Below are 11,189 nucleotides of genomic sequence, written 5' to 3'. Positions count from 1 at the left end.
TGTACTGGTTTGCTTAGCGGAAGCAAAGTGTCCAGCCAGAAAGCGCAGTTATTTGATTGTCAGTTTAAACACTCAATAAAATGCCAAAACCTCATAACTGAATGGGCGGGAGGTCCAGGGGGGGGGGATTGTTTCCATGGGGAACAGAGGAAGCGAATATTAATTTTCAATTGGCAGGGCGGAGAGCACGTGTATCGTCCGCCTGATTTAGCGGCTTCGGTGTGCACTCCCTTTAGGGGCGCTATGTCTCCTTAGCCCTTAAAACTGGCAACTCTAGCCGGAACCCTTCCCTAATCCCTATTCTAAGGCTGCCATTAGGCCCCTGATCTCCACGGTTGCTTTGGCAAATACTGCTAGCTCTTTTCTCAGACTCGTTCATGTCACTAAGCATCTTCACAGAAAGTCTGCACAACCACAGAATAAAGCCAAGGGATGCCCAAAGTGTTAACTAGATAAACCGACGTCACCAGCAAATTCATTGCTACATTAATAATCTCCCCTAAACGAGTTCCAGGCTGTGCTGAACCCAGGGAAGGACCCAGTGAATTTGTAAAAGCAAATTTTTTTTAAATTAAGAGTTTTGAAGACCAGAGAGGAAAAGAGTAGGAGGGACAGAGTAGTAGAGGGTCCAGGATAAGGAAGGATACAGGGAGCAGGGTCTGTGGTTCTCCAGCAGGGAGAAACTGGTGCAAAATGAGAAAAAAGAAGTTTACTGAATGCAAGGATTTCACAATAGGGAAGGGTTTTGATGAAGTTTAGCTTTCCCTTACCCCTCTATTCCTTGGTCCCTCCCCGTATACCCTCAGGTCAAGGACATTTCTATTGCCATATCTTATCACCAAATCTATTTTTCTTCCCGTCTCTGACATTATGTCTTTAAGAGCTCTCCAAGAACATTCAAACCTTCCCAGGAGTTTTTCTAATAATTTCAGAGTAGAGTCAGAGGACCTAAGAGAAAAGTATAGAACAATACAAAACAAATTACACAGCCATCATTTGCTATGAAGAAGGGTATATGATTTTCTGATAAAATCCCAGGTGACAAGCCTCATAACTGAAAGAAGCTAAGACTTAGCCTTTATCTATTCCAAAGTTATTCAAACATTTAGCTCTGTGCCTAGCATCACAAGGTTGTCTTTGGCTTGGCAGCTTAATGATAATACTAACATTTATTCATCAGGTCAGGCACATGCCAAATCTTTGAATACATTATTTAATACTGTTTTTTCCTGTCTTTTAAAAAATATTTCATTTACATATATATTTAATTCACTTTAAATAGGAGAGGGAGTGTGTGTGTGTGTGTGTGTGTGTGTGTGTGTGTGAGAGAGAGAGAGAGAGAGAGAGAGAGAGAGAGAGAGAGAGAGAGAAGGGGGGAGGAGCAGGAAGCATCAACTCCCATAAGTGCCTTGACCAGGCAAGCCCAGGGTTTTGAACCAGCAACCTCAGTGTTCCAAGTTGACTCTTTATCAACTGTACCACAACAGGTCAGGCTAATACTGTTTTTCTTTTTTAATGTTTATTTTTATTGATTTTAGAGAGAGACACGAACAATCTGTTCCTGTATGTATCTTGATCAGGGATCAAACCAGTAACCCCTGTGCTTTGGGACAACACTGTAACCAACCAAGCTATCTGGCCAGGGCATTATTTAATACTTTTTTAAAAAACCCTCATGAGGCCCTGGCCAGTTGGCTTAGTGGTAGTGTCAGCCTGGTATGTGGATGTTCTGGGTTCAATTCCTGGTCAAGGCACACAGGAGAAGTGCCAATCTGCTTCTCCACCCCTCCCCCATATCCTCTCTCTTCTCTCTCTCTCTCTCTCTCTCTCTGTCTCTTTCCCTCCTGCAGCCATGGCTTGATTGGAGTGAGCTGGCCATGGGCGCTGAGGATGGCTCCATGGCCTCCACCTCAGGTGCTAAGAAGAGCTCAGTTGCTGAGCAACAGAGCAATGTCCCAGATGGGCTGAGCATCGCCTGCTAGTGGGCTTGCCAGGGTGGGTCCTGGTTGGGGCATATGCAGGAGTCTGTCTCTGCCTCCCCTCCTCTTGTTAAATAAAACAAAAACAAAAACCTTATGAAATAGATGAGAATGGTGGAGCTGGGAGCAGTTAAAATAATTTAATTAAGACCTTACAAGTGTGAATTGGCCACCATACATACATTTTTTTTTTTTTTTTGCAAGAGAACAACAGACAGGAAGGGACAGGGATGAGAAGCATCAACTCATAGTTGCAGCATCTTAGTTGTTCATTGATTGCTTTTTTTTTTTTTCTGAAGCTGGAAACGGGGAAGCAGTCAGACAGACTCCCGCATGCGCCCGACCGGGATCCACCCGGCACGCCCACCAGGGGGCGATGCTCTGCCCATCCGGGGCGTCGCTCTGTCGCGACCAGAGCCACTCTAGCTCTGGGGCAGAGGCCAAGGAGCCATCCTGAGCGCTCAGGCCATCTTTTGCTCCAATGGAGCCTCGGCTGCGGGAGGGGAAGAGAGAGACAGAGAGGAAGGAGGGGGGAGGGGGGGAGAAGCAGATGGGTGCTTCTCCTGTGTGCCCTGGCCAGGAATCGAACCTGGGACTCCTGCACGCCAGGCCGACGCTCTACCACTGAGCCAACCGGCCAGGGCCATTGATTACTTTTTCATATGTACCTTGACCAGGGGGCTCCAGCCAAGCCAGCAACCCTGCGCTCAAGCTGGTGAGCCCTTGCTCAAGCTGGAGATCTAATGTTTTCGAACCTGGGTCTTAGGCATCCCATGCCATACATACATTTGAGCACAGGAGGTCTGGTTCTAAAACCATGTTTTTACCCACAATCCACTCCTCTGATTTGTGGTACAGCCTATCTTAGTATCTTGGTTCTATTTGAAGTACCCTACACCAGTGCTAGATGATCAATAGGGACCATGAGGAGGAAAATTGTGTTATGTGGTTGGTTTGGGGGAGAGCTTTGGCTCCTCTTTCTCTTTCTTTCTTTCTTTCTTTCTTTCTTTCTTTTCTTTCTTTCTTTCTTTTTTTCTTTCTTTTGTGACAGAGACAGAGTCAGAGAGAGGGACAGACAGACAGGAAGGGAGAGAGATGAGAAACATCAATTCTTTGTTGCAGCTCCTTAGTTGTTCATTAATTGCTTTCTTATATGTACCTTGACTGGGGGGCTACAGCAGACCAACTGATCCCTTGCTCAAGCCAGCGACCTTGGGCTCAAGCTGGTGAGCTTTGCTCAAAACAGATGAGCTTGTGCTCAAGATGGCGACTTCGGGGTCTTGAACCTGGGTCCTCCACATCCCAGTCTGACGCTCTATCCACTGCACCACCACCTGATCAGGCTGGCTCCTCTTTCTTTGATTGTGGAGTAACTGACATACATACAGCGTTTTAATAGGCAGACATTGTTTCAAAAGATGACTGATTCTTACTTAGCTCTCTAGCCTATTGGGTAACTGTGGCATGGGAGAAGACAACTAACTAGATGAGAGACATTAGTTCTTGTCATTACTTTGCTTTAAAAGTGGGAGAATTCAGGCCCTAGCCAGTTGGCTCAGTGGTAGAGCATCGGCCTGGCGTGCAGGAGTCCTGGGTTCGATTCCCGGCCAGGGCACACAGGAGAAGTGCCCATCTGCTTCTCCACCCCTCCCCGTCTCCTTCCTCTCTGTCTCTCTCTTTCCCTCCCACAGCCAAGACTCCATTGGAGCAAAGTTTGCCCGGGTGCTGAGGATGGCTCTATGGCCTCTGCCTCAGGCGCTAGAATGGCTCTGGATACAACAGAGCGACGCCCCCTGGTGGGCATGCCAGGTGGATCCTGGTCAGGCGCATTCGGGAGTCTGTCTGACTGCCTCCCCATTTCCAGCTTCGGAAAAATACCAATAAGTAAATAAATAAATAAATAAATAAATAAATAAATAAATAAATAAAAGTGGGAGAATTCTGGCCTGACCAAGAGGTGGCACAGTGGATAGAACATCAGACTGGGATGTGGAGGACCCAGGTTCGAGACCCCAAGGTCGCTAGCTTGAGCACGGGCTCATCTGGTTTGAGCAAAGCTCATCAGCTTGAGCCCAAGGTTGCTGGCTCGAGCAAGGGGTTACTCGGTCTGCTGAAGGCCCACGGACAAGGCACATATGAGAAAGCAATCAATGAACAACTAAGGTATCACAACGAAAAACTAATGATTGATGCTTCTCATCTCTCTTTGTTCCTGTCTGTCTGTCCCTATCTATCCTTCTCTCTGACTCTGTCTCTGTAAAAAAAAAAAAGTGGAAGAATTCTGGCAAGTCCTTGTACCCTCTTTGGACTACAACTGAAAGGAAAATGAGAACTTATCATTCTTGTTTCTTTTGCTTTCATCTCCCCTTCAACTTGAAAACCATTAAGAACCAATTAAATGAAAAATCCATATGTTCCCCACGCCATATATATATATATATATATATATATATATGCGCTCACAAAAATTAGGGGACCAGGGAACATGCAGATACTCCAGTACTTTCAGCCTTTTGTATCGTGCATTTTCACCAATGAAATAAAAGTTAGTTTTGAATCTCATTTGCATAATCAAACAACTTTCTTTGACTTGTCTTTTGCTTTTCTGTGTTCTTTAATTTAATTTTTTTTTTAGTTTATTCATTTTTAGAGAGAAGAGATAGAAGAGAGAGAGAGACTGGGGGGAGGAGCTGGAAGCATCAACTCCCATATGTGCCTTGACCAGGCAAGCCCAGGGTTTCGAACCGGCGACCTCAGCATTTCCAGGTCGATGCTTTATCCACTGCGCCACCACAGGTCAGGCCTCTGTGTTCTTGTTTAATAAAAAAAATCACAGTTGACTCTAGAACAATATGGGTTTGAACTGTGCAGGTTCATTTATATGGGGTTTTTCTTTTTTTTTTTTTTTTTTTTTTTGTATTTTTCTGAAGCTGGAAACGGGGAGAGACAGTCAGACAGACTCCCGCATGCGCCCCACCGGGATCCACCCGGCACGCCCACCAGGGGCAACGCTCTGCCCACCGGGGGGCAATGCTCTGCCCCTCCGGGGGGTCGCTCTGCTGCGACCAGAGCCACTCCAGCGCCTGGGGCAGAGGCCAAGGAGCCATCCCCAGCGCCCGGGCCATCTTTGCTCCAGTGGAGCCCTGGCTGCGGGAGGGGAAGAGAGAGACAGAGAGGAAGGAGGGGGTGGGGGTGGAGAAGCAAATGGGCACTTCTCCTTATGTGCCCTGGCCGGGAATCGAACCCGGGTCCCCCGCACGCCAGGCCGACGCTCCACCGCTGAGCCAACCGGCCAGGGCCTATATGGGGTTTTTCAATAAATACTGTGAATATATTTTCTCTTCCATATGATTTTCCTTTTTTAAACTATTTATTTATCTTAGACAGAGAGACATCAATTTTTTTGTGCCACTTACTTATGCATTCATTGGTTGATTCTCATAAGTGCCCTGACTGGGCTCAAACCCCAAACCTTGGCGTATCAGGCTGATGCTCTAACCTACTGAGCTACCTGGCCAGCACTCCTTATGATTTTTTTTCTTCCTTTTAAAATTGATTGATTGATTGATTTTTAGAGAGAGAAGAAAGGAGAAAGAGCATGAGGGAAACATTGATGTGTTGTTCAAATTATTTGTATATTTATTGATGATTTTTTAATGTGCACTGATTGGGGCCAAACCTTGGCATATGGGGATGATGCTCTAACTAACTGAACCGGCCAGGACACCTTATGATTTTCTAAATACCGTTTCCTTTTCTCTAGCTTATTTATTATTAGGTTACAGTATATAATACATATAACATACAAAATATGTGTTAATGGACTGCTTCTGTTATTAGTAAGGTCAACATTAAGTTGGGGGGGAGTCAAGAATTATACATGAACTTTTGATTGCACAGGGTATTGGTATTCCTAACCCCAGCATTGTCTAAGGGTCAACTGTGTGTGTATACACACACACACACACAGGCATGCGCGCGCACACACACACACACACACACACCATAAGGTCATGTATAAATGGTTATAAAAATGTACTAAAAATGTGTAGAAGAAAAGACAGACTGGAAAGAAATATAGCAAAATGTAACCAATAGCTGTTTTAAAGTGCTAAGACTTTATTTTTTTGTTGTTGTTTTTATTGATTGATTTTATTTTTTTTAATATATTTTTTTTAGATTTTATTTATTCATTTCTAGAAAGAGAAGAGAGAGAGAGAGAGAAGGGGGGAGGAGCAGGAAGCATCAACTCCCCTATGTGCCTTGACCAGGCAAGCCCAGGGATTAGAACCGGCAACCTCAGTGTTCCAGGTTGACGCTTTATCCACTGCGCCACCACAGGTCGGCCTATTGATTGATTTTAGAGAGACACAGAAAGGGAGAGAGACAGAATGAGAAAAGGAAGCATTCATTCATTATTCCACTTAGTTGTGCATTCATTGGTTGCTTCCAGTATGTGTTCTGACTCAGAATCAAACCCGCAACCATGGTATTTCAGTGCTAAGACTTGAAAAAAGTGCTAAGACTTTATTTAACATTTTCATCTTTTCTAGATGTTCTAAAATGTGTGTGTGCTATTTTAAAAAGAGAAAAATCAGCTGTTCTTTCTTTATTTATTTTTTTAATTTATTCATTTTAGAGAGAAGAGGGAGAGACAGAGAGGAGAGACAGAGAGAGAGAAGGGGGGGAGCTGGAAGCATCAACTCCCATATGTGCCTTGACCAGGCAAGCCCAGGGTTTCGAACCAGCGACCTCAGCATTTCCAGGTCAACGCTTTATCCACTGTGCCACCACAGGTCAGGCCACAGCTGTTCTTTAAAAGGACAAAATCAACATCTTCTCCAAGTGGAGTTGGACACTTCCTCTTTGCTGCCATCATTCATTCTGGTCATAGTCATGCCTTCACACATCAGTCTAACTCACCAGACTTGCCATCTGGATGAGGCATACTTTGTCCCATTCATTTTATTTCCTTAGCACCTAGCCCTCAAATGGGAAACACTCAAATAGTGTTTACTGAATAAAATGAACATCTATGAAAATACAAGACACAAAGACAAATGAGCAGTGTTAAAGTGCAATTTAGTATTAAGTGCCAAATAAGAGGCATAGAAATTGAGAAGAGAGTGATCCCTAGGGGGGGTCAAAGTCCAGGAGAAAAAAGGGTATTGAGTTACATTTTGATTCATTCATGCATTGATTAAATAAATGCTGATAGCGTTTGGTAGGAATACAGGTATGGAGGCTGTGTAAGAAATCTTTTTCCACCTTTTAATTTTTTAATTGTTTGTTTGTTTGTTTATGTGAGAGGAGGGGAGATAGAGAGACAGACTCCCACATATACCCTCACTGGGATCCACCAACAATCTCCATCTTGGGCCGATGCTCTTTCCATCTGGGGCCATGCTTACAACTGAGCTATTTTTAGCACCTAAGGTGAAGGCTCCATGAAACCATCCTCAGTTCCCAGGGCCAATGCACTCAAACCAATAGAGCTATGGCTGCAGGAGAGGAAGAGAGAGTGGGAGGTGGGGGGAGAGGTGGAGAAGCAGATGGTCACTCTTTCTGTGTGCCCTGGCTGGGAATTGAACCCAAGACATCCACACCCAGGCTAACACTCTACCACTGAACCAACTGGTCAGGGCCTTTCCCTTTTTTTGAATTTATTGAAGTAACACTGGCTAATAAAATTATACAAGTTTCAGGTGCACAAATCCACAACACATTATCTGTATACTGTATTGTGTTCACCATACCAAGTTTTTATTTTTTATTTATTTATTTTTTTTACAGGGACAGAGAGAATCAAAGAGAGGGATAGACAGGGACAGACAGACAAGAACAGAGAGAGATGAGAAGCATCAATCATCAGTTTTTCGTTGCGAGACTGAGTAACCCCTTGCTCGAGCCAGCGACCTTGTGTCCAAGCTGGTGAGCTTTTGCTCAAATCAGATGAGCCCGTGCTCAAGCTGGTGACCCCAGGGTCTCAAACCTGGGTCCTCTGCATCCCAGTTTGACACTCTATCCACTGCGCCATTGCCTGGTCAGGCACCACACCAAGTTTTTGTTTTTAATTTATTTATTCATTTTAGAAAGGAGAGGGAGAGACAGAGAGAGAGACAGAGAGAGAGAGAGAGAGGAGAGACAGAGTGAGAGAAGGGGGGGAGGAGCTGGAAGCATCAACTCCCATATGTGCCTTGACCAGGCAAGCCCAGGGTTTCGAACCGGCAACCTCAGCATTTCCAGGTCGACGCTTTATCCACTGCGCCACCACAGGTCAGGCACCACACCAAGTTTTTAAAACTCTTATATATAACACAAAATTTACCATTTTAACCTTTCTTTGTCCATGTGTGACAAAGACAGAGAGAAGGACAGATAGGAGCAGACAGGTAGGAAGGGAGATGAGAAGCACCAATTCTTTTTTGCAGCACCTTAGTTGTTTATTGATTGCTATTTCATATGTGCTTTGACCCAGGAGCTCCAGCAGAGTGAGTGACCCCTTGCTCGAGCCAGTGACCGTGGGCTCAAGTCAGTGACCAAGGGGTCATGTCTATGATCCCACACTCAAGCCAGTGACTCCACACTCAAGCCAGATGAGCCTGCGCTCAAACCGGTGATCAGGGACTTTTGAACCTGAGTCCTCTGTGCCCCAGTCTGACGCTCTATCCACTGTGCCACCGCTGGTCAAGCCCATTTTAACCATTTTTAAAAAATTGTGTAACCTATTGGTCATAGGGATTTTATTTTATTTATTTTATTTATTTATTTTTCAGAGACAGAGAGAGAGAGTCAGAGAGAGAGACAGATAGACAGGAACGAAGAGATGGAGAAGCATCAATCATCAGCCTTTCGTTGCGCGTTGCATTGATTGCTCTCTCATATGTGCCTTGACCGCGGGCCTTCAGCAGACCAAGTAACTCCCTACTGAAGCCAGCGACCTTGGGCTCAAGCTGGCGAGCTTTTGCTCAAACCAGATGAGCCCGCGCTCAGGTTGGTGACCTCGGGGTCTCAAACCTGGATCTTCCGCATCCCAGTCCAACGCTCTATCCACTGCGCCACTGCCCGGTCAGGCTTAACCATTTTTAAGTGTACAGTTCAATGGCATTAAGCATATCTACATATGTTATGTAACCATCATCACTATTGATCTCCAGAACTTTTTCATTATCCCAAACTGAAACTCTGTACCCATTAAAAAATAACTCTTCATTCTCCCCTCCCCACTAGCATTTGAGTAACCACTATTCTATTTTCTGTTTCTATGAATTTTATTTATTTATTTATTTATTTATTTATTTATTTATTTATTTATTTATTTTTTACAGAGACAGAGAGTGAGTCAGAGAGAGGGATAGACAGGGACAGACAGACAGGAACGGAGAGAGATGAGAAGCATCAATCATTAGTTTTTCATTGCGCGTTGCAACACCTTAGTTGTTCATTGATTGGTTTCTCACATGTGCCTTGACCACGGGCCTTCAGCAGACCGAGTAACCCCTTGCTGGAGCCAGCGACCTTGGGTTCAAGCTGGTGAGCCTTGCTCAAACCAGATGAGCCCACACTCAAGCTGGCGACCTCAGGGTCTCGAACCTGGGTCCTTCCACATCCCAGTCCGATGCTCTATCCACTGCGCCACTGCCTGGTCAGGCTGTTTCTATGAATTTGACTATTCCAATACCTATGTAAGTAGAATCATATATTTGTCCTTTTCTGTTTGGCTTATTTTACTTAACATAATGAATGTCTTCAGGATGAGTAAGAAATCTTTGAGAGATTGATTTCATGAGACATAGGACTCAAATAGGGGAAGGAACGGAAATAAAACTGGAAAGGTACTTTGTGTTCAGACAGTGAAATGCATTGAATACAAATGTAGATAACTACTGTAATAAGACCAGTTGATTGTGGGAGCTGGAACTCTTACATTCTTTTGAAAAGTATTATGGCAATATCCTATAAAATTAAAACATGGGTATATCCACCCTGGCCGAATGCCTCAGTTGATTAAAGCATCGTCCCAATGTGCCAAGGCTGTGGTTTCAATCCCTGGTCAGTGCACATACAAGAATCAACCAATGAGCCCTGGCTGGGTTGCTCAATGGATAGAGCATTATCCCAGATGCCAAGGTCGGGAGTTTGATCCCTAGTCAGAGCACATATGAGAAGCAACCAATAAGTGCATAACTAAGTGGAACAATGAGTTGAATCTTCTCTCTCTCTCTGTCTCTCTCTCAAATCAATGGGAAAATTTTTAAAAAAATGAATGCATGAATAAATGGAACAACAAATTGATTTTTTTTTTCTGTCTCTAAAATCAATACAAGGTCTGACCTGTGGTGGCACAGTGGATAAAGCATTGACCTGGAACGCTGAAGTCGCCAGTTTAAAACCCTGGGCTTGCTTGATCAAGGCACATATGAGAATTGATGCTTCCTGCTCCTCCCCTTCCCCCTTCTCTCTCTCTCTCCTCTCTAAAATGAATAAAGTCTTCAAATTAAAAAGTAAATAGCCTGACCAGGCGGTGGCGCAGTGGATAGAGCGTCGGACTGGGATGCAGAGGACCCGGGTTCGAGACCCCGAGGTCGCCAGCTTGAGTGCCGGCTCATCTCCTTTGAGGAAAAGCCCACCAGCTTGAACCCAAGGTCGCTGGCTCCAGCAAGGGGTTACTCGGTCTGCTGAAGGCCCGCGGTCAAGGCACATACGAGAAAGCAATCAATGAACAACTAAGGTGTTGCAATGGCAATGAAAAACTAATGATTGATGCTTCTCATCTCTCTCCGTTCTTGTCTGTCTGTCCCTGTCTATCCCTCTCTCTGACTCACTCTGTCTCTGTAAAAAATAAAATAAATAAAATAAAAAAGTAAATAAATAAAATAAAAAATCAATACAAAATAAAAATGAGCCTGACCTGTGATGACACAGTGGATAGAGCATGGAACTGGGACACCAGGGTCCCAGGTTTGAAACCCCCAGGTCACTGGTTTGAGCACAGGCTCATCCAGTTTGAGCACAGGCTCACCAGCTTTAGTGTGGGGTTGCCAGCTTGAGCATGGAATCATCAACAAAATCCCATGGTCACTGGCTTGAGCCCAAGGTCGCTGGTTTGAGCAAGGGGGCCACTGGCTTGCCTGGAGCCCCTAGTCAAGGCACATATGAGAAGCAATCAATAAACAACTAAAGTGCTGGAACTACGAGTTGATGCTTCTC

Source organism: Saccopteryx leptura, chromosome 2 (assembly GCF_036850995.1).
Source record: "Saccopteryx leptura isolate mSacLep1 chromosome 2, mSacLep1_pri_phased_curated, whole genome shotgun sequence".
In the NCBI taxonomy this organism is placed as follows: Eukaryota; Metazoa; Chordata; class Mammalia; order Chiroptera; family Emballonuridae; genus Saccopteryx; species Saccopteryx leptura.
This window is presented reverse-complemented; position numbering follows the sequence as displayed.